Raw genomic sequence first — 23,268 nt, 5'->3', positions numbered from 1 at the left:
TATACTTTTAGACTGTGGTCTCATCTCTGTGCTTCATTGTTCCTTTTGTTCTCCAAACACTCTCATTGTGTTGTCCTGTTCCATCTTCTGGAGGTTCCGAGGAACACGTGGTAGTATGCACTGAATAATTTGGATGAAGCTTGTGACATGTCTTGATGATGTCAAGCCACTGAAATCCTAGAAAACAGTCCCAGCTTGCATTAGCAGTAGATTAATGGAGGTAAATTTTAGAATCTTAATTTTTTTAAAAATTACATTTTTTTACCAGTGATGATTGAAAACATTGGATTCTTTTTTGCCCACATTACTGATTACAATTGCAAACACTTGCAAAAAGTGCTAAAGCGACTTCTTACTGTTCCTTGAGGAGCACAGTATTACTTTATCCGTTTCATGGCTATTTAATATTTAACAAACAATTTTCTAACAGTGTGTCCATAACTGTATGTAACATGTGCGTGAATCACAGTGGGAAGTGTACTTTGATATGCAAGCCTAAGACTTGTGTGGTAGGCTTACAGATCTAAGAGAATTTGCCAAGAGAAAATTCCGATTAAACTGGAGGGAGGTTTCTCATTTCCGACTTCATTATGGGAATAGTAAAAAGTAGGATGCTTTCAAATGAAATGATTTCAAGTGATTACTCAGGTAGCTACCAATATTTTGCCCCAGGATTTCCTGGATGTGAACTGGAGGTGAACCCTACTTTATGATCTGAGTCAGGAATGGTAGAAAATCCTAGCAAATTAGTTATTTGGGATCAAAGAACCCCATCAGTTGTTGAATTTTTCATTTTCTAGTGTTAAGGAGAGCTGTTGTGAGTGGAGATTAAAAGAAGAGCAGGAACCTGTTGGGAGAGGAGGAATGGGAAAGGAGATTGTTCAGCGTGTCGGCGGAGGGGGCGGAGGACAGCTGGAGGCTTGGCGCAGGCGCACCACGAGACGGAACGTCAGGGAGCCGAAGGGAGTCAGCTGGTGGACTTTTAGATCTGGGATGGAAATTTAAAAAGAAACATTTGAAATATTTGACAAGTGACATATTCAAAATGACATTTGGAGGAGATGAGTCTTGCTGAGACTTACAAAGTAACAGGAGGAAGAGGCTGGCGTGTGGCAAGGACTGCAGCTGCGGGAGGCAGAGGGAGAAGGGATTGGACTTGGTGACGGGTTGATGGAAAAGAGAGACTGTAAAAAGCAGTTACAGATATCTTTCCGGCAAGGCTGTATTGCTGCTTGGGAGAACTCCTACCATTCTGAACAGCCCCCCTCCCCTAAGAAAGAGTCGAGTATCCAGAATAATGTAGAGTGAACGACCAAGCACCTTCTGGAATAGGTCAGTTCTCCAGTTCTCTTCCCAGTCTTCCCAGCTTGCAAGTCAGAGTATAATGGTAACAAAACAGTTTGCAAAAGGTAGAAATTTAAGTTGGTCGTTTTTTGGTTGCTCTGCTACAGCCCTTCCTTCCATTCCACTGGCTTCTGGGAGATCCTGGGACAGCAGTTAGTACGGAGTGTGATCAGAGTTAGTGGTCAGGGAAGGGGGCACAGCCTGGGGGTCTCTGTGTACACAGTATACACAGTGATCAAATCCGCTTGTGTGGCTCAGCATTCTGTGTCGTGGAGGAAAGGAAAGAGTCTCGGATAAGCAAGACTTGGATAAAGCAGCAGATATTGTGAGCTGTTTTGTGGGAAGGCCGAAGGAGGAAAGAGCCAGGGGCGGAGCCGTGAGAGTGGCGTTAAACCTGTGAAATTGTTTGATCTACACTGGAAATGGATATTTGCTTCATTAGAGCTGACAGCATTTTTTGCGCTTTTAGGCCATAAAGGAAAGGACAGATTCATCCCCCAAGATGGAGAATTCACAATCCAGATACAGCAAAGTGAGGCCCAAACTGGCATGGCTGAGTATATGTTCAACCCCCAGAAAGATTTTAATGAGCTGCTCCTCTTTTACACATGTAATTCACCCTTATTTTTCTTAGAGTATATCGTGAAAAAATTTTAAATCGGCATTAGAAAGAAAATTTTTAAGAAAATCTTGCACTCCACGGGGGCGGAGCTATATAAACAAGCAAAATTGGATGAAGACACAAACTTACAGTTAGAAAATAAATAGGTCCTGGGGATGTAATATACAGTACGGTGACTAAGTTAATAATACTCGATTATATATTTGAAAGGTGCTAAACTGGTATACCTTAAAAGTCTTAACACAAGGACATTTTGTAACCACATGGAATTTTGGATGTTAACCAGACTTTTTTTTTATTTTATTTTTTTAATGAATTGATTTTTTAGCATAAAGTCTTTTTTTTTTTTTTTTTTTTTTTTTTACACAGGCAGAGATAGACAGGGACAGACAGACAGGAACGAAGAGAGATGAGAAGCATCAATCATTAGTTTTTCGTAGCGTGTTGCATCTTCTTAGTTGTTCATTGATTGCTCTCTCACATGTGCCCTGACCACGGGCCCTCAGAAGACCAAGTAACCCCCTGCTGGAGCCAGCGACCTTGGGTCCAAGCTGGTGAGCTTTTTGCTCAAGCCAGATGAGCCCACGCTCAACCTGGCGACCTCGGGGTCTCGAACCTGGGTCCTTCCGCATCCCAGTCCGATGCTCTATCTACTGCGCCACCACCTGGTCAGGCAACCAGACTTTTTATGCCGATCATTCCACAATATGTGCATACATTGAATCATTATGTTATACACCTGAAACTAATTTGTTATATGTCAATTATATCTCAATAAAAAAACTTTTAAACAGAACAATAAATTAATTTTTAGATTGTAAAAAAATTAAGCAGCACTCGCCACATACCAGGATCGATTATAATAGTGTGCACTTGGTTAGCTCTAAACTGGAAATCCTTTTTTTTTTTTTTTTTTTTTTTTTTTAAAGATTTCTTTTTTTTTTTTTAATTTTTATTTATTTATTCATTTTACAGAGGAGAGGGAGAGACAGACAGAGAGAGAGAGAGGAGAGACAGAGAGAGAGAGAAGGGGGGAGGAGCTGGAAGCATCAACTCCCATATGTGCCTTGACCAGGCAAGCAGGGTTTCGAACCGGCGACCTCAGCATTTCCAGGTCGATGCTTTATCCACTGCGCCACCACAGGTCAGGCTGGAAATCCTTTTTGATCTTGTATTGGTCAGGGTTTTCCAGAGAAACAGAATCAATAGGTACGCACATATGTGTGTGTGTGTGTATGTATGCATGTATGTATAGTATAGATGTAGTAAGAAATTTGTTTTAAGTAATTGGCTTATGCAGTTGTGGGAGCTGGCAAGTCTGAAAGTCATAGGCTAGACCAGCAGGCTATAAACTTAGGCAGATTTCCATGTTGTAGCTCTGAGGCACAACTCCTTCTCCAGCGAACTCAGGTTTTTCTCCTACAGCCTTCCACTGATTGGAGGAAACCCACTCAGATTATCCAGGGTAATATTCTTTACCAAGATATTGGTCATGTTAAATCACATCTACAGCCTGACCAGGTGGTGGCGCAGTGGATAGAGCATCGGACTGGGATGTGGAAGGACCCAGGTTCGAGACCCCGAGGTCGCCAGCTTGAGTGCGGGCTCATCTGGCATGAGCAAAGAGCTCACCAGCTTGGACCCAAGGTCGCTGGCTCCAGCAGGGGGTTACTTGGTCTGCTGAAGGCCCACGGTCAAGGCACATGTGAGAAAGCAATCAATGGACAACTAAGAAGTCGCAACGCGCAAAGAGAAACTGATGATTGATGCTTCTCATCTCTCTCCATTCCTGTCTGTCTGTCCCTGTCTATCTCTGCCTCTGTAAAAAAAAAAAAAAAAAAAAAAAAAAAAAATCACATCCACAAAATACCTTTTTAGCAATATCTAGACTAGTGTTGGACCAACACTGGGCACCATAACTGGGCACCATAGCCCACCAGGTTGACACACAAAATTTTATCATCGCAAATCTCTCACTTTTACTTTAGTGAAAGAGCAGAGTTGGCTGTATTTTGTCCCATTTCCTCATTGTTGAAATCTTTACAAGAGAGAGAGAGATTCTGCTGGTGATTCAGTGGTGGCAGTGGCAGTTTTAGTGGTACTTTTTTATGTCAAATAAAAAATATGTGTTTGAAAATCTGGGTAACATCAGCACCTTTGTTCTGTCACACAGGATACCAAATGGTCATGTCTGCTCTTGCTGGTAAGGGGTGGGGATGGGGGACGGGTTACTGACTTCCCAAGCTGTGCAGTGAGACTGACCCACAGGCTGCGTGACAATCACACGGCATGTGGGGAGTTAATATTTTCTGGGAAGAACTTTAATGTTAGAATTTACTATCTCACAGATAAGTTTGAAGCCTTAATGTTATGCTCTTCTGCTTATTTGCATTTAATATGCATGCAAACTCACAATGTATACTATATGCTGAGAACATAATTTATATATTGGTAGTTTCCCTGGTTGTTAGTAATTTTGGCCGCTTTAAAAATTAATGCTTTGAAGAAGTATATGTTATCAAATTCATATGTAGCATCTTCAGTTTCCCGAGAAAAAATATGTAGTACGTCCCTGGAAAGAGGGATCTATGCTGTAATGCTCTCTTTGTTTAAGGATATTAGGCATAATGTTAAACTTAAGATGTTTTTATTTTTCCTAGGAATGGGTTTGGATTAGGTGTCAGAGATGTTTGTCTCCACTAATAATGCTGAAAAAAAAATCTGTGTTTCTGAAGCAGGTTTGCAACCTGGTACAATTGGGGGTGGGTCATTTTAGCTGGTAAACACACCTCACAGCACAGAACAGCATGTCGTACTTTTAGGTGGAAGGTAACTTCTGCCTTGTGTAACCGAGAGCAGGAGAATCCCAGAGAGAGACTCTGTAGTCTCTGTGGCTGCTGGTTAAGCTTGTTGTCTTGGCAACTGAAATACAGCCATCAGTTCTTTCCTGAGGCACGGAACTCCAGTCATCCTTAACTCCGCCATGACCTTTTCTCCCAGCCCCTTCCAATCTGTTCCTGGGTTCTGCCTGGCAGCTGCCAGACAGCTTGGAGTTTCCTCTTCCCCGCCCAGCTCCAGACCACCCCCAGCTTCTCTTCTTTCCCCTTTGGACAATTGAAACCTCTTCACTGTCCTCCCGGCTTCTCAGCTTCTTTACTCTCCTACCAGACCCAAACAAGGCTTCCCCAAACTTCCTTCCCACTATTGAAGAAGGTCATCTTTCAGCTGAGACCTGTGGACTCCAACATTCCGTGCAGGGAGCAGGCATTCCCCCTCGGCTTGTGCAGTTCGCTCTGGCACACTACTGTGAATAGGTTTTAGTGTTGTTGTCTCTGAGCTGCACATCTGCATGACCATGGGACCCCTCCTCCTCAGCCTTACCAACGCTATGGACCACTTGACGTAGATTAGAGGGCTAGGTCTCTAAGATATCTGCCCTTCTCATAGTCAGCTCTATTTCAAGTGATAGTGGGAGAGGACTCCAGCTGGTAAGCTTTATTGATACCACCATCATCATCTTCATAAATATCATCACTACCTTCTATGTCAGCATAGTACTAGTTGCTTTACCAAGGGACTGAATTCATCTTGCCAGTGGACATGGACTCAAAGCCCAAGCCAGGATTTCCTTGCGCTGTGAAGCTTGGCGGAGGACTCCAGTGGGGATACGAGACACTGTCTTGGCTTTGCTCATCACACACGTGTCCTGGGGCCCTGCTGCATCTGCCGGGTTGGGAGGCAGCTCACCCCGCATCACTCCCCGCCCCCAGCAGAGGCCCCTTCAGGCGCCATTTTCTAATTCACTTGCCAGCTCAGGGGACATCATTTACTCATTTGTAGCTTGGTATCCTGTAAGCTTGGAAAGGCCTTAAAGTATATATGTGAAAATCACAGAAGAAACAAAGTGAAGTTTTCAATTAAGAGGAGAAAACATCAAAAGGAAGAACAAATCTACTCCCTCTCCCACACTTAGTCAGAAATCTTGCTTTTGCTTTTGAATTATGTGACAGTGTTTGATGAACTTGATGTTAAGTACCAGGTGAAAACAATTTTGCAACAAGAACAACATCCAGAAAAAATAATTTGTGGTAGGTTCTCTTCCCCTTTCTTCTTTCCCTTCTTTCCCCTCCTCCTCCTATTTTTTTTTTATAATAAGCAGAGCAGCTAATAAATGCATCAAGTATTTTGGGTGGCTCAGAGATGCATCTTTCAGGCTGAATTGTATCACGAGTAGCTCTAACTACGGGGTCCTGTGTGCTCTGGGAAGAGCGGCCTTGTAATTGTCATAGAATGTTTAGAAGCATGGAAGCTTCATGCTTGATTTACACAGAGCTCAGGAGTGTAGAAACGTGAGCCTGGCTTTGGAGTTGAGACACTTGCTGATCCCTCCCATGGCTTAGGATTTCCCCAAAGAGTCTGGGTCGAGGGAAGTGACAGGTCCCCAAGAGAAAGCCCTGAGTGAAGAAACCTGCCAGAATGGAAGCAGATGAGCGATAGGGCCTGGTCTGAATGTCCCATAGAGCAGGGGTTCCAGGTTCCAACCCCCTTGACCTAACTAGCTTCCCCTCAACTCCCGTTACCAACAACAGACTCCTCTTCACAGGCACAGAACAAGTATGTTGTGGCATACACAGGGGTCAAGGTATAAAGCAGGAGGTCAGCAGACTCTGTCCCTTGGGACAGATCGAGAGCCTGTGGCCTGTTTGTGTAAGGAACAAAGGCTAAAAATTGTCTGCACATATTTAAAGCATTGTAAAAAATAAAGAGGAATGTGCTGGAGAGACATAATATTTAGGCCTGTGAAGCCTAAAATATTTATTATCTTGCCCTTAACAGATAAAGTTTGTCAACCCCTGCAAAGAACTGGTTGGAGATGCCTAATGACCCTTTCCTGGTGGCCCTTTTTACAAAGAAGAAGGCCCAAGAGTATAAATGGGTTCCCCGGTGCCTGGGCTTTGAGGTTGGTGTTCTAGAGGAAGTTATTTGACCAGAAAATGTCAGAAGTGTTGATGGTGACTTGTAGAGGACAGGTGACAAAGGTTAGTGGAGCAAAGGAAGAGCATGCAGAGGAGAGAGGGCCGTCAGGCAATAGGCCTTGGAGGACCCCTCTCCCCCCACTGCCAGGGCATCCGGAGGGAGTAAGCGGGTGGGTGGGGAGAACTGGGACTTAGGCTGTCATTGACTTTCACAACATTTTGGGGGCACCGTGAGTGGGGAGGTCGGGTATTTCGTTGGCACTTATGTCCTGTAGTCCACAAAGTGTGTCTCATTTGTAATTGTGAGAACTCTGAAGCAGACAGAAAGGGTGTTGCTTTTTACCTCAATTTATAGAGAAAAAATGATGGATGCCTCATTAGAGATGTGTCCTACTCAAGGTCATAGAGTTATCCTCTGGTAGAGCTGGAAGTCAGGCTCAGATATTCTGGCTGGTAACCCAAGCACCGTCCCCAGAGTCTGGGGATTGTCACCACGGAGGGTTAACTCTGCCCCACCCCTCAGCACAAAAGCTTTCTCACTCAACAGCAAATCTGTGTGTTCATTATGCTAACATATAAAACAGCAGAAATGGTTAGAGCTGGAACTGTGTGTGTCTCAGCGCAGTCGTCTTCTCACGTGGAAGACAGGCATGGTGAGAACTCTTCCCAGAGTGTGCACGGTCAGAGGCAGTCTCTGGCTGTGTGTGTCCGGTGACTCGGGGTCCACACAGATTATTTGGACCATCTAGTTCTATTTTCATAATGAACCTCTGAAAGGAGCAATGGTGAGGAATAATGACACTATGACGTTCTTCATCAAAATTAGAGACGTTCTCACTGTGTCTCATCAATGTCAGTGTAAGACATGGTGGTAGGTAAGCCAGGTGGCCTGTTCTGTGTGTGTGTAGGCCTTGTCTATCAAAAGCCATCCTTCCTACATGACGGGGAATTTTATAGATTTACTACCATATCCATACATTGATTTTCTTTCTTTTTTTTTTTTTGGTCATAAGTAAGTGTGCAGGAGAGCCCTCTGTGGTCTGTGATCTGCAGAGACTACCTCTGGTTTGGTGCGAACCTGAGCAGTGGATTTGATCTTGGAGTCACTGTCACTGATACATATGGCAGGCAACCATGGGAATTCATCACAATTACAGCTGCCCGCTGTCCGTCTCAGACACCCCATCCATAGTCAGATGAGGGGAGCACTGAGCGCTGTCACTGAGAGTGATATCCAGGGACTCCGGGAGAATGCAGTCTTTACACTGCTCATAAAATATGTTAAAAAATAAAGTCTTAAAATTAATTCTTGAGAATAGTGAGGACAGGAAGATGAGTATAGCAATTCACGCGGTGGGCTTTTCCTCGGAGCAAAAAGCGTCACTTTCTCAAAGTGGGTATTTCATCTCTTGATGTGGGTTAGCGGCTCCTGAGCTGACATCAGTCTTAGCCTTCCTAACTCCTTGTACCTTTCTGATTTCAGCTCCAACATCTTTTCCTAAAGCACCTCCTCGCCACCCAGGCCAGGGTGTCCTCCCCCCCCAGCTCTGCCCTGTGCGTTCTCTTCCCATCATCTTTTCTTTTCCTCCTGGCACTTGTCCCTCTTTCAAGTGATTTCTTCAAATGTGTTGGCCTGTTTTCTGTCTCTTTTGTACCTCTGGAATGTATGCTGCACAGAAACAGAAGCCAGCCATGACTCTCTGGTCACCGTAGCTTGCCGTAGCACTGGGACAGTGGCTGGCCTGTTGGTGGGTGCTCCATAAATTCAGGGACTGAATCAATGAGTGACTGACTTGGTGAATTAGTATTGCTTTCCTGTTGCTCAGTCCCACATTGTCATCAGCCATGACTCTCTGATCACCGTGGCTTGCCGTAGCACTGGGACAGTAGCTGGCCTGTTGGTGGGTGCTCCATAAATTCAGGGACTGAATCAATGAGTGACTGACTTGGTGAATTAATATTGCTTTCCTGTTGCTCAGTCCCACATTATCATGCCCAGGTATTCAGTTGTGGTGTTTTCCTAGATGAAGAATCCAAAGGGACTATATTAATTTTCCATTGTTGCAGTAACAAGCTGCGACAAACTTAGTCCAGTTAAATAGTACAGACTGATTATCTTAAAGTTCTGGAGGTTAGAATTCCAACACAGGCCTCAGTCTGATAAGATCTGGGGTGGGTGGGGCTGCCTGCCTACCTGGAGGCTCAATGGGAAACCCATTTTCTTGCCTCTTTCAGCTCCTAGAGCCCCGCGTGTGGCCCCTTTTCATCATCAAAGCCAGCAGCGGTGAGTCCCGTCTTTTCTATGCCATTATCTCTTTGATTTTCTGCAGCCGGAGAATTTTATCGGCCTTTAAGGACTCATGTGTTTAGATTGAATTTACTTGGAAAATTTAGGGAGATCTCTCATCTTAATGTACTTACCATTAATTTAATCATGTCTGCAAAGACCTTTTCGCCATGTGTTGCATATTCACAGGTTCCAGGGAGTAGCATGTACACATCTTGGGGAAGGGAGGAATGTGGAAATGTCAATATTCTGCCAAACAGATGGGTTCGCTCACAAAAGAAGTACAGCGATGGTCCACCTCAGAGTCTCATTTCTTTTCCAATATATATTGTGAAAGAGAGAGTTCCTAGTTCGTCTGTTCATCCAACAAGAAATATTTGGGAACTTGTCACATTTTCCTTGACATATTGTTTCTGGTGGCAGAGTAACACAGACCAGATTGTTGTTTTGTGGGGTTGTGTTTGGAGACCCTGGAAAAGTTTGCTTGAATTCAGAAGCAGGCTTAACGATCAGAAATTGGGTTACTGACCCTGGTCAGGTAGCTCAGATGGTTAGAGCATTGTCCTGATCTATGTCAAAGTTGTGGGTTTGATCCCCGGTCAGGGCACATACAAGAAATAACCAATGAATGCATGAATAAGCGAACTAACAATTTGGTGTTTCTCTCTCTCTCTCTCAAATCTATAAATAAAAAAGAAATTGAGTCACTAACCAAAATGGATCAGTGTGTCCAAAGGGGACATAGAGCAGCTATAGTAGTGATGAAAGTGGTCATACATAGCATTTATTGAATACAGACTTCTTTGGAGTAATTTATTTAATTCATGTAATCTTAACAACTGTCCTGTAACAATGGCACTATTATTTATGATCATTTTACAGATGATGAAACTAAGGCACAGAACGATTAAATAAGTTGCCTAATACCACGTTACTTAATAAAGTGATTGAGCAAGTATTCAAAATCCCAAGCCATCTGGCTCTAAACCCTGCTCCGTAACCACTGCACTCCTCTGCCTCTCATGGGGCCAATGAGAGAGTGTGAAGGAGCCAATGAGAGGACCGGTGTGAGGAACAGAGAGCTTCGGTTTCTGTGCACGTGCGCCTTTTGGGTTGCTGTTTCGTCCTCATGGTTTCTGCCTCAGGAACACAGGGCAGATATCACTGTGTGTCGGGCACAGCCACCTGCCTGCTGTGGGGAGACGTGCCCATGCTGTCTGTGCTCAGGAGGGTGCAGAAGCACGCAGCCCACAGCATCCCCTGCAAGGGGAGGTGAGGGAGACATTCTGTATTGCAAAACTTGCAGCACCGTCTGTTGGGCCCTGGCTTCTGCGAAGTATGGAGAGTAGAATGTACAGAGAGAAGGACTCAGAGCCCTGAGTGTGTGTGTCTGCTTCCTCGGTGACCAGATCGGGGGCTGGGTCAAGCCATGAGTCACTGAACCTCTGTGAAGTAAGAATACAAATTCTGTTTCTCTACACCTCCAGGGCGGGTTCAAATGTTTACTGGAGAATGCTCTATAAATCTTGGTTATTACTGTCCACCTCCTTCATTTGAATAGCCATTGGGTGGCCAGGCAACCCCAAGAATTTCTTGTATGAAGATGGTATCTTTAGTGGGTAAACCATAATTGTGTGAGCACAAGCGACAGCTGTGAGTTCCAGACCTTAGAGGAAGGTGCAAAAGCTTCTTTTGGAGTTAGTGAGCCTTTGCAAATTCTTTCTCAAATAATCAATCACACGTAATTCTCCAGGGCAGTGAAGGCTCCGAGGTTTTACCCTGCCTGTGAGCTAATAAGTTAGCCTACGACAGTTTCATACATACTGGCAGAAGACGTGAAACTCCTGGGTCAAACACAAAGGACTTTTTCTTCCTGGCACAGCAGATAGAATGAGCCCCATGCTTACATCAGTTTGCCTTGCCCCTGACTCCCACAGGCAACGTGGAGCAGACACACAATGTGGAGCAGGTCTGTCACAGCTGAGGGACACAGAGTTTAGGAAATCACCAGTCTTCTAAAAAGCTGTTGGAAAACTTATCTACCCTTTCTTATTGAGGTCAGAAGGAACATCTGTCCTCTGTCCTCTGTCCTGGAGGGAGATGCTATCTTTATCCTTCCAGGCTGTTTGCTTTATAAACATCCTTAAAAAGACAGTCTGGGACAGAAGCTGACACAAGGCATGCAGGTAAAACCATAGAACAGAAACAAATGCATAATTAGCTAAATTCTTTTTTTCTTCTTCTTCTTCTTTTCTAAGTGAGAGGAGGGGAGATAGACTCCCTCATGCACCCTGACTGAGATCCACTGGGCAACCTCTGTCTGGGCTGATGCTCTCCCCATCTGGGGCTATGCTTGCAACCAGGCTATTTTTAGCTCCTGAGGCTGATGAACTCTGACCAACTTAACTATTCTCAGCTCCCAGGGCCAATGCTTAGATCAGTCAAGTCACTGGCTGCTAGAGGAGAAGAGGAAGAGAAAGGGGAGAGGGAAAGGTGGAGAAGCAGATAGGTGCTTCCCCTGTGTTCCCTGATGGGGAATCAAATCTGGGACATCTACAGGCTGGGCTAGCGCTTTACTACTGAGCCAACTGGTGAGGGCCATTAGCTAAATTTTAATAATGACCTATAAATATGCATAATTGTACCAGTGATTTGATACAATCTGAATTCTGTTTGAGAAAAAAGATCTCTTTCTAATTCTCTTCACTTAGTTCTAGTCAATATTTTTAGAATGGTGATTCAGCCAGACTTGTTGCTGAAATAGTCAATTACCATGGAGTTCAGAACTTCTAATGAATTGGTGATTAAATACTATTTTAATTAAAAATAATTTACATAAGTGTTCAGAAGGCATAGGTTGATTGTCTCTTTGATGAACTTTGGTTACAGGAGTAACAGGAGGTAGAATTTGATACTTTGTTAATGGGTGAGACCCATAGATACTTATGTAGTTTTTTGTTTAGAATAGTACATATGCTTTTCTTTGATTTGCATGATAATCTTCTAGGGAAATTCTTATTGGGAAAATTATTATTTGATGTACAAGTTTCTTTATATTTGATTTTTCAATTTTCTAGATATATTAAATATTTATGGTCATGATTAAACATTAAAGACCTGTCATTGCCTACTCAGTGTGTAGTCAGTGACAAATTGAACCCAAATAACTTGGATCATTAATAAGAGCTTAGAACTTATCACTTAGACCATTGATTTGCACTTTGTCTTTCTTTTTGGGTTTAAACTGGATATAATGACCCATATGGTGTTGTCAACATCAGAAAGTTCAAGGTCGCATATTCTCTGTGGGAGTTGGGGCAGTGCTGTGAACATGGCTTTAGATGCAGCTGAACCTGGACGGAATTCCAGCTCTGCTCATTCCTAATTCTGTAATGTATCTAAAATACCTGAGCTTCAATTTCCTCATCTAAAAATTGTAGCCTAGTGTGTCATAGAATAGTTGTGTGACCCAAATGAAACAAGTTATCAAAGTGGATCCATTTCTTTAAAAATGTAAAGGGGGTACTGAAGTCAGCTCAGGAGCCTTACCAAGTTTTTTGTTCCATTATTATTATTTTCAGCTTGGGTAAAGCCTTACGTTCTTAGTTAAATTCCTTCTTTGAGGTACTCATTGATTGTCTATTATTTTTCTAGTTATCTAGGTACATTGGGGAATTAAAATCATTCTTTAAAAATCATCCCATGGATATCCAAAGCTTATAAATTGCTAGATGCTAATGGGAAAGTCAAGAATCTGTTTCAACTTATTATGCAGGCGTACACAGAGCTACCTAGGGAAAAGCAAGGATTGGCTTAAAGTCCCAGAATAAGATGCTTTGCAGATTTCAAAATATGTCACTCACTATAAAATTAATTCAATTATTTACCAGCCACACACATACTAATCACGATTGAAAACAGGAAAGACCACCGGGATTACTGGGCGGTTACCTTTCTATTACCAACGCTGGTTTTCAGAAATAATGACAGCTCGTGTGTATGATGCCCTCAGTTTTATGAAAAATCAGGAACTGAACATTTAATAACTAATTGCAATTAATTTAGATGACTAAAGAGCTATGGCAGTTTGGGAGTCGATTCTTAGCAATTTAATCAATCTCTCCGATGAAAAGTAGGGAAGAGATTTTAGATTTGACATTCAACTGAAAAGCTTTGTGTTAGGAATGGAATGAGAAAGCACAATGAATGGAAGATAATATTGAGTTATATACTATTAAAAATAAACAGCTGCAACATCCTATGAAGGCAGCCATGGCCGAAGAGGTAGGGAGAAAGGGAAAGAAAGTTGATATATTCCAGCAGATGGGAGGAAGGAAGAGAAATGGTAAGGCGCCTGCCTCCTTCAGATGTATGAATCTCTGTTCCCTGCTACCATGTAGAAAATGGCACTGTAGGTTGGGTTAAATATTTACTTCTGGCTAAGTATTACCATATGCAAACTTTGAAAAGTAGTAGCATTCTAAAGGGAGAAAACAAACGAATAATTTGCAAACTATGTCAAAGCAAGTCTAAATTGGTGGTCCATGGCAGTAATTCAAAAATGCTGACATTTCTATTTAGTCCAATGCATTAAATCAGCACCTACTATGCACAGGGTAATGTACTGGATCTGTAGTGAATGGACTGATCATCCTCATTAGCATATCTTCTCACTCAGTCCCAACCAGAGAGTAGGCAGCAGGAGCACAGGTGTTGTGTACCCACATCAGGCCTGCATCCCATGTAAGAGACTAAGTTTCTGAATCTAACCCTTGCCTTCATGAACCTGATAATATGGTAGGGAAGATTGCACATTGATAACACAGGACACATGTATATATTTAAACCAGTTCCAGTTCCTCATGGCAACAATTTTTTTTAATCCAAAGTAAGAAATGGCTTGAGTTAATTTTTATAGGTGATATCTTTCTCTACATAATTGTACATTTTTTACTTTAAAAGATGGTGAAATGAGTCTTTCTTGCTTTTCCATTTCTGCTTGCATTTTTCATTGCCTTGAGCTATATATGATTAGACACAAATATCCCACAAACACAGCTATAGCATAAATGAGGAAGTAGAATATCAACTCAAGTGGAGAAAGTTTAAACTCTGGACTCTATTAGACAAGAAAATGGATATTCCAATAAATAGAATTGTTGAGGCTACAGCAAATTATCTACAAAAAGATGCAGGGTCAGCATTTTAAAGATAGTATCATGGATGAGTGGTTAATTAAGTAAAGACATCCAATCCCAGTGGACCCTTGGGGGAATGAGGTCTATGTTTTCCTCCTCTGAATGTTGGGGCAAATTGGTGTTTGATTCTATTGTATCTGCCTCTTAGGATCTGCCCTAAGTTCTGCTTCTGTTCCCCTGAAAATCTTTTCTGTTGAAATGACCGTAGTGTCAGTGACACCCATATACTAAATTTAATTGCTTTTTGAAAAGTACTGTCTTTTCTCCCCCAATAATTTTTTCAATTAACAATTAATTAAAGCATACAGTGTTGGAAAATTTTGTTCAAACTCTTCCTGTTCTTCACCTTATGGAATTATTAATTTATCATAAATGACAAATAGCATTTCTTTCAGCTTTCAGCTCCTAGCTTTCTTGTCTGATATTGATTAAGTTTTAGGATATTTAAAATAAACAAACCTATAGAGACAGATAAAACTGTGTGTGTCTGTATGTAGGAGAGTTGTTATCCCTTTCTGCTTGTAAAGAACTATTTATAAGATAGTGGCAGATCTTTTGAAATTAAAGTGATTATTATTATTAGCATGTGCAAATTTGGGCAAGTTATTAAGTAATTCTCTTAAGTTTTTTTGTTGACTCATCTGTAAAATTGGATAATAATGGCCTCTAATGCTCCTCTTGTGTATTAAAATTTATAAAGCATTAAATATAATAACTAGTGCATAGTAAGGGCTCAATAATAAATGTTACCATTGTGCCCATTATCATTTTGTCATTTTTATTGTGATTATTTGTATTTTTGGATTTTGCCAAATCAAGAGCTTGTTTTTAATTTGAGACATCTTTAAGAGGCACAGGAACATTCTTTTTGAAATTTTTTTTTTTACTGATAGTGTCTCTGATTTCAGCTGAATTGATTTAAATCATGCAGTTGGTCTCAGGGACTCGGGCCTTGAGGGCAGAAATATGTCTCATTCTTCCGTACATCACTTCTGTGATGGCACTTTATTCAAAGCAAGTGATTAGCACATTTGGATGTAACTCGAGTGGCTGGCTGTACTTCTGGTTTCTTGCCAGCTGTTGGGTTTCTGCATTCACTTTATGGATTAAGCATTTCTGAAGTCCCAAAGCCAGATTTGGAGACAAAAAGACCTGAGATTTGATTTCTGATTCTGCTGAGATTTGATCCAAGGTATGTGACAGTTCCTAATCCAACCAAATCTATGTTCTTTAAATATTTTTTCAACAGTTCTTTAATGGAGGCACGAGGGAAGTGATTTGCTGTAATAAAAATACAATGTATTATCAGAATCATTCATTTATTTACTTTCTTTGGCCAAGGCAAGGTCAATGCTTCTGGAGTTAAAGTAGTGAAAGGTTTTGTTTTTCTTTTTCTTGATTTTATTGTAGACTTTGTCTCTGTGTGTTTCTTTTCTCAAACAAGTAATTATAGTAAAAGATGTATATCTTAGATAATAAAATACCTTGCCTCAGTCAAAGAGCACAAGTCATGCTCATTTGATTTCAGAATTTTAGCAGGCGTTAACTATGGTTACTCCAGTAAGATGGACAGGTGATTCTGGGCAGATTTTCTTTGTGAAGGTAGATAAGTGGATGGGGAATGGGTCAGGCTTTTTCCTACTTGAGAATGCTATTTTTATATTTAGCTAGGTATATAAAGGATTGCATTGATGAAATTTGAATTGATTGTTACAGATTACTCAAGTAACATTTTAGCACTAAAGAAATTGCCTCCTAATAGATTGGCCGGTTGCCCTGGGGGTGGTTTGCCTCTGGTTCTGCTACTACTGACTGCACTGTTTAGAGGAGTTATTTATTTTAACCTCTCTTAGTCTTGATAGCATCATCCTTAGTTGGCAAGAGAGGAAGAAGGAAGTAAAAGATAACCCAGTCAAGTATCTTCTCTCTATCAGTTAAATGCAAGCTTTCTTAGAACTACTATACTACTTCACTGCTTTCTTCCCATTGGCCAGACTGAATCACATGACCACTGCTTGCTGAAGAGGAAACTGGAGAAACAAATTATTTGTACCACCCCTTTCTTCCCTTTTAAACAAAAAGGGAGTTTACTGTGGGTAGTCAACCCACAGTGACATCAAACTACTTCTAGGGATTTTTGTGTGTTAGAAGTACCATTATATTAAGCATCTAGTGAAAAAATTATTCAAAACCTATGTATTTTCTCATATCTAATATGTTATAGATTGCTAGATACAATAATAGTATTTTAGAATTTTAAAAAGGGCATACCCACACTTAATGTAGATATTATTTTAAGGTGTATCTCATTTTCAAAAATATTAAAATGTGAATAAAACATGTATCCTTGAATTAAGGAGCTATGGAAGTAGATATGATTATGATGAACCTGAAAATTAAATTTTTTCCCTTATAAATATGGCACTTTAAATAGAGAATAACATATTGCCTGGCTTTAAATACTCAGAAATAAAAACAGATGCTCTTTTTAGAGGTATATACTGATTTTTAAATGTAATAACTTTGTAGAACTATTTTAAAATTAATTTTGCAAGACTGCCACAATATGATATGTATATAATAATATCAAGAATAATAATAAGGATTTGCATTTATTTAAAACAGCATCAAAAAACTTCTAAATAATCACAGATGCGAAAGATGTTTTTGAAAACATAAAAATAGCTCTGGCCAGATAGCTTTAATGGTTAGAGCATCGTCCTGAAGCACAGAGTTGCTGGGTCAATTCCTGGTCAGGGCACATACAGGAACAGCTCAACAGCTCAGTGTTCCTGTCTCTCTCTCTCTCTCTCTCTCTCTCTGCCTCCCTCTTCCTCTCCCTCTCCCTCTCCTTCTCTCTCTCCTGCTAAAATCAATAAATAAAAGAGAGAGAGATAAAACATAAAAACAAAAACCTTGTGGGGTTAAACTCTTCATCCACCTACCTATTTGGATGTATTATGGAGGGTACTGTAGTCAACCGCAAAGGTTAAGTGCTTGCCCCTAACTCAGACTGTTTCAGTCAATGTTGTTCTTGGACAATAAAATATATAACAAAGAGAAAATCTTAAAAGCAACAAGAGAAAAGCAGTTAGTTACCTACAGTGGAGTTCCCTTAAGACTGTCAGGTGATTTCTCAACAGAAACTTCATAGGACAGAGGAATTGGCAAGAAACATTCAAAGTGGTAAAAAGCAAGGACCTACAACCAAGATTACCCTACCCAGCAAAGCTATCATTTTAGAAACAAAGGTCATATAAAGAGCTTCCCAGACAAGAAAAAAGCTAAAAGAGTTTATCACCACCAAACCAATATTATATGAAATGTTAAAGGTTTTTTTTTAAGAAGAAGAAAAAAATAAAAAGAAAAAATATGAACAATAAAATGGCAATAAATGTATATATATCAACAACTGAATCTAAAATACAAAATAAACTAATAAGCAGAACAAAAACAGACTCATAGATACAGAAAGGGTTGGGAGGGGAGGAGGGGGACAGGTGAGAAAGGTGAGGGGATAAGAAGTACAATTGGTTGTTATAGAACAGTCACGGGGATGTGAAGTACAGCGTAGGGAACATAGTCAATATTCCAGTAACTCTGTATGATGTCGATGGATATGAGACTTATCAGGATGATATAACTTAGTAAGTTATATAACTTAGTAAGTTATATAACGTCCAGTCACTGGGTTGGACACCTGAAATTAATATAATTCGTTCAACTGTAATTGAAATAAAAAATGATTAACAAATAAATAACAAAATGTATAACCATAAATGAATAAAGTCCTAGCTAAGCATTGCTGCTGAGAGACATACAGATCAAAAAACAAAAAATTGCCACTTGGTTCTATTATCACTTACTTACTATGCGCTGCACAGATTGAAACTTTTTAGTTTAGTTGGTAAAGAAGTTTATTAGGTTAGAAATCAGTTCCTTAAATTACAGTTTCTTAAATTTGCTAAAGTACAGTGCATTTAAAGACATTTTCTTTGAGTTAGGGGGTCAAATATTGCAATTTTCTGAAAAAGACCCTAGATGCTTCTGATGATAGTGTGAGTTAATTCCATTTCCCTAGGCAAGGTCTTTCTGAGAGGACACAATTCACCACTTTGGCTGAGATGCTATTTCCAATAAATATGGAAATTATGGCTTCCAGTGCTGTGGCCTGGTGTGAAATCTCATGGGAAACAACTTAAAACTATGTGATAGGTTTGAGATTAATTCTGACCCCCCTCCCTGACATAACCAACCTATATTTACAAGACGTACTATTATTTCGTGGCCATCCAGAAAGATAAGTTAATGTAGTCCTATTTTGTAGAATGAAATAGCAGTGATAAAAATCTAGTCTATATATCCCGTTGCAAAAAAAGCAACCTCTGCATTTAGGAGCTGAGCCCAGTGGCCTGTGCTTCTGCCAGTTCAAGGGTGGCTCTTTGACCCTTTACCCTGCTGCTTCCTTGGCTTTCTCTAATGACCCTCAGCAAAGAATTATGATTGGAGTTTTTCTCTTTGCCACATGAGGATGGTTTTGTGATGATGGGTTTTAAAATAAAGCTGTGTTCTCAACTTTGTGAAGTCCTGGCAGGACTAAGATGAAACGTGCCTGCCGTTTCAGGTTTACTCGTTGAGGAACTGTTAGAAAATTATTACACTGTAAATGTTGGGGGGGGTGCTGGTATGGAGATTGGGGAGAAACAGGAGATGAAAGACTTTTGAAAATCTCTGTAGGTAAAGCAGAGACTCTCAGGGAGCATTTGTTAGTGTTGTTCTTAAAGGACTTGGATGCAAAAAATATATAAAGAATAAAATATGAACAATATTTTGTAACTGACTACTGAGGTCAGGTAAATCCGCTGTCTACCTGCTCTGAATTTGCCTCCTGCTGTATCTGCATCTGAGAATAGGAAGGCTTTGGGGAGGGCTGGCCTCTGCCTAGTGGCTGGGCCACAGAGCTTCAGACAGCAAAGGCTTGTGGATATACCATTGATTTTGTTTTTCCTTTAGGGGCCAGTATTTCAGAATATCCTCCTTAAATCCTGCATCATCTGTGGTAGACTGTCTGTTCTCTTTCCATCTTTTAACCCTGCTTTGTTCATTTCTAAACAAAGGGAAAGACACTGTAAAGATTTGGTAGATTACTAAAAACAAATACTTGTGTTCAATTTTTTTAATTGATTGATTTTAGAAAAAGAGGAAGGGGGAGAGAGAGAGAGAGAGAGAGAGAGAGAGAGAGAGAGAGAGAGAGAAACATCGATCTGTTCCTGGACATGCCCTAACCGGGATCAAACCTTCAACCTTTGCTTTTTAGGACAGTGCTCCAACTAACCGAGCTATCCAGTCAGGGCATTTTAAATTCTTGGGTAGTTGATTCTGAATGAACTTCAGGCACGAGTGTTGTGCCAGGATTGAAATCCTTTGAGAGATGAGGAGCTGTGACCTGAGTCATTGGGCTTTACACGGTGGCACTTCCAAGTGACACCATTAGAAAAGGTATGCTGTTCTTCATAAAAGAGACCCATACATGTGTGGCTCTGCTCCATTTACCTTGTAGTATAGAAAGTCCATTTATTCTTTGTATGTATGTATGCGTGTGTGTGTTAAGACATTTTGTAGAATTTATTGGGGTGACACTGGTTAAAAAATTATACAGGCTTCAGGTGCACAATTCTATAACACATCATTTGTACAGTGTATTGTGTGGTCACCAACCCAAGGCAAGTTTCCTTCCATCACCATCTACCTCCTTATACTCTCCTCCACCTACTCTTCTCCCTTGGCAATCACCACACTGTTTTCTGTGTCTGAGTTTTTTCTGTTTTGCTCAGTCCCTCTGTCCCTACCACCCAGACCCCCTCTACCCCCGACAGCTGTCAGCCTGTTCTCTCCCTATACTGAGTCTGTCTCTAAACCTACCCTTTGTGACAGCATAGATGGACATGGAGAGCATTATGCTAGGGGAAATAAGCCAGTCAGGGAAAGACAAGTACTCTATGATTTCAATCATGTGTGGAATCTAATGAAGTCTATTCATTCTTAACTGTAATCTCAACAATCCTGAGTCCTTATCTTACATACAGAAACCCTAGCCTTGAAAAGTTGTTACTTGATCAAATTCTCAAATTGAGCTATGACATGACTTGGGATCCAAGCCTTTCATTCATGGTTCTGTTTACCCCAGTAACCCCATGTAACATAGACTAAGCTACTTGACCCTGTGTAATGTAGACTAGCCACTTGCTTGCTTGGTTTTTTTGCTTCACTTGGTATATTTTCTAAGCCTTCGCTTCTTTCCTAGTACCTTCTTGACTTGTCTCCTTGAGTCTCTACCACCAAGGTTTTGGTATGCTTCTTACCGTGTCTACTTTACAAACGACTTTGGTGAAGGAAGCTGTAATGTTCTGAACATTCAGTTTTGAATGTGACTTTTCCATCTAGATTTATTGAATAAATAGCAATATCACCACCTCAGATCATTTATACTAAGAGAATGTTTGTAATAAGAGCCTCATAATGAAAAATCATGGGCTTGAAGAGTTCCTAGAGGTGGCTATAGAGTGGACTGGGATGAGAAAACTGAGGCCCTGAAAGGTTAAGTGATGAGGCTCAAAGTTAGAGAGCAAGTTACGCTGGAGCCTGAGTAGGTAACTAGGTGATCTGCCTGCTTTTCTGGAATCATCTTCCCATAATTTTATGAAAGAATTGTTAACTGTAGGCTATAAATGCAAAACTTCACCTTTGAGAAGATTCTGGCTTTTGAGTTTGGATATGATGCTATGCTACTACTGATGATAGGAGAGAGATACTTTTACAGTGTTTGCTGTGTATCGCTATTACTTGCATGACCTTGGGCGTGGTACCCACTGCTCATGGCCCGTTGTCAGCATTGCTCATTTGACACTAACTCTGTCTGATGCCTGTGCCTGACATTCCAGATCTTAGACAGATTGAAGGTGGTTCATGTCAGAACTCTTATTCAATCATTTGGTCTCCATTCGAGGAATGAGGCCCTACCTAGTTCCACTGGCTGAACTTGCAGCTGTACCTGGACTGTGGTGCCCCAGTATGGCCAGCCCAGAGACAGGACCCTGCTACTTCCCCACGGACAGACGAATGTCTGCTGACCATTGTAGGGGAGCTTCCAAGGGCCACTAGCCCAATTTCTGCACATTGTTTTGGGTCCTGGAACTCTGGTTGTCTTTGACCCTGAATTGAGGTCATAGTAAGCACTGTGTCTTGCCCAGGAAGATGTACACACACACACACACACACACACACACACACACACACACACACACTTCCTCCAACTACAAGTCTAGCCTCTCTTTTGCTGTCTTATCTTGCTATGAGTAGCTGATAAGACCCAACAAAATCCTGCTATATATCATTTTTTTATCGATATTGAATAACTTTAAGTAGTTTCTCACTTCTCACATGTGGAAATTACAGGAAGTTTATGAATTGAATGTATATTTCTACATTTAAAGTAAAGAGTGGAAGATAGCCTTCTTGCACATTTATCTCTGTCAAAAGGTGAAAAAAAATCATGTATTCATTCTTTCATTACTGTGTTTTATCCTCAGTTTGGTTTTTTTTACAGGGAACATGACTGGAAACTGAGTTGTTGATTCAATTTCCTTTTTTTTTTTGCAATAGTCATTGGTTCAAACAAAGAAATGCTTACCAGTGGAAATGATAACTGTGATAAATAGCCTAGCTTTCGTGTATGCCTACTATTTTCTGGTGGTCCTGAATCCCAGATTTAGGTCTGAAAGAAATTAAGTTGAGTGTCTTTTCAGTTGCCTCTGATAATTTTGAGTTTTTCTCCAGCACCCCCCTTGGAGTCTCTCCTCTCCCATCACATCACAGGGGCCAAGCCTCCCCCTCCCCATCTGCCCCTGTTCCCACTCACGTTTCAGCCTCCCTGTTTTCTTAGTACTTTCCTGCATTCCCTTCTCTCCCTCCGCTCCTGATCTTAGAGCAGCTGCCGCGGGAGCATTTCCCTGTTCTCTGCACACATACACGATGAATGGTTATTTGGGCCTGGGGAGAATGAATGCCCTGGAGAGCCACCATGCTTGATTAGTAAGTGGCCGACAGAGCCGCCATGGTTGGGAAAGTGTTCAAGGCTCCTGTTCGCCCATATATACCTTTTTTGTTTATGGCCTTTTTGGTCCATTAACATTGTTATATTATGTTTTGGACTTTATTTTTATTTACAAAAGAGTATGTTTATGGCATCCTGTGGCTGATGGACTTGATGCAGCCTCTCCCGGCTTCCTACGTACATACCTGTGGTGGCACAGGAAAACACAGACAGGCATAGCCCTGGTGGAAAATAAGACTGATAGCCACTTGTGGAATTCCTGCAGGAGTTTCTACTGATTGCAAGGCTACTGGAGTTGCATTGAGACTAAAAGCTGTTGGCTTTTGTATCAGTGAGAAGGCCTGAGCAGCTGCCTGCTGTGGGCCATGTGCTTTATGACAGGTTCGGAATACTGTAGCCAATCTTCTCTTCTTCACCAGCATTTTACAAACCTCCATAGACCACAACTCTCAGAAATGTACTTGGCTTGTTTAGTGGGTGGTGCTGGAGCTGAAGAGTAAAATTCATCCCTGGTAGTAAGCACCCCTCAAATTGAAACAGATCATCAGACTATGTGAGTAGAGGCCAGAAGAGTTTGTCTACCTAGCGTTGAGTGCATGGATAATGGCGGCCTTTTTTTTAACTCTTCATTTGATAGGGTTGGGGGTTAAGAAATACACAATGACAAGGACAAAATCTTAGTAATTTAAAGCAGTCCAGGATGAATGTTAACTAAGCACCCAAAGTGT

At 41.1% G+C, this 23,268-nt stretch overlaps 1 protein-coding gene across 5 annotated transcripts in view; it reads left to right on the top strand.

The window, feature by feature from the left end:
* Positions 1 to 23,268, top strand: part of ENOX1 (ecto-NOX disulfide-thiol exchanger 1) — a 596,201-nt gene that overhangs the window by 133,587 nt on the left and 439,346 nt on the right. For 3 of the 5 annotated variants that reach the window (XM_066236817.1, XM_066236816.1, XM_066236811.1), the window contains exon 2: positions 9,178 to 9,226. The exons of the other annotated variants lie outside the window; for them this stretch is intronic. The gene's annotated coding sequence lies outside the window, so the exon portion shown is untranslated. The remainder of the gene's footprint in view (positions 1 to 9,177; positions 9,227 to 23,268) is intronic. 5 annotated transcript variants of the gene reach the window in all.

The sequence above is a fragment of the Saccopteryx bilineata genome, chromosome 6, assembly GCF_036850765.1.
Source record: "Saccopteryx bilineata isolate mSacBil1 chromosome 6, mSacBil1_pri_phased_curated, whole genome shotgun sequence".
NCBI classification, from domain to species: Eukaryota; Metazoa; Chordata; class Mammalia; order Chiroptera; family Emballonuridae; genus Saccopteryx; species Saccopteryx bilineata.
This window is presented reverse-complemented; position numbering and strand designations above follow the sequence as displayed.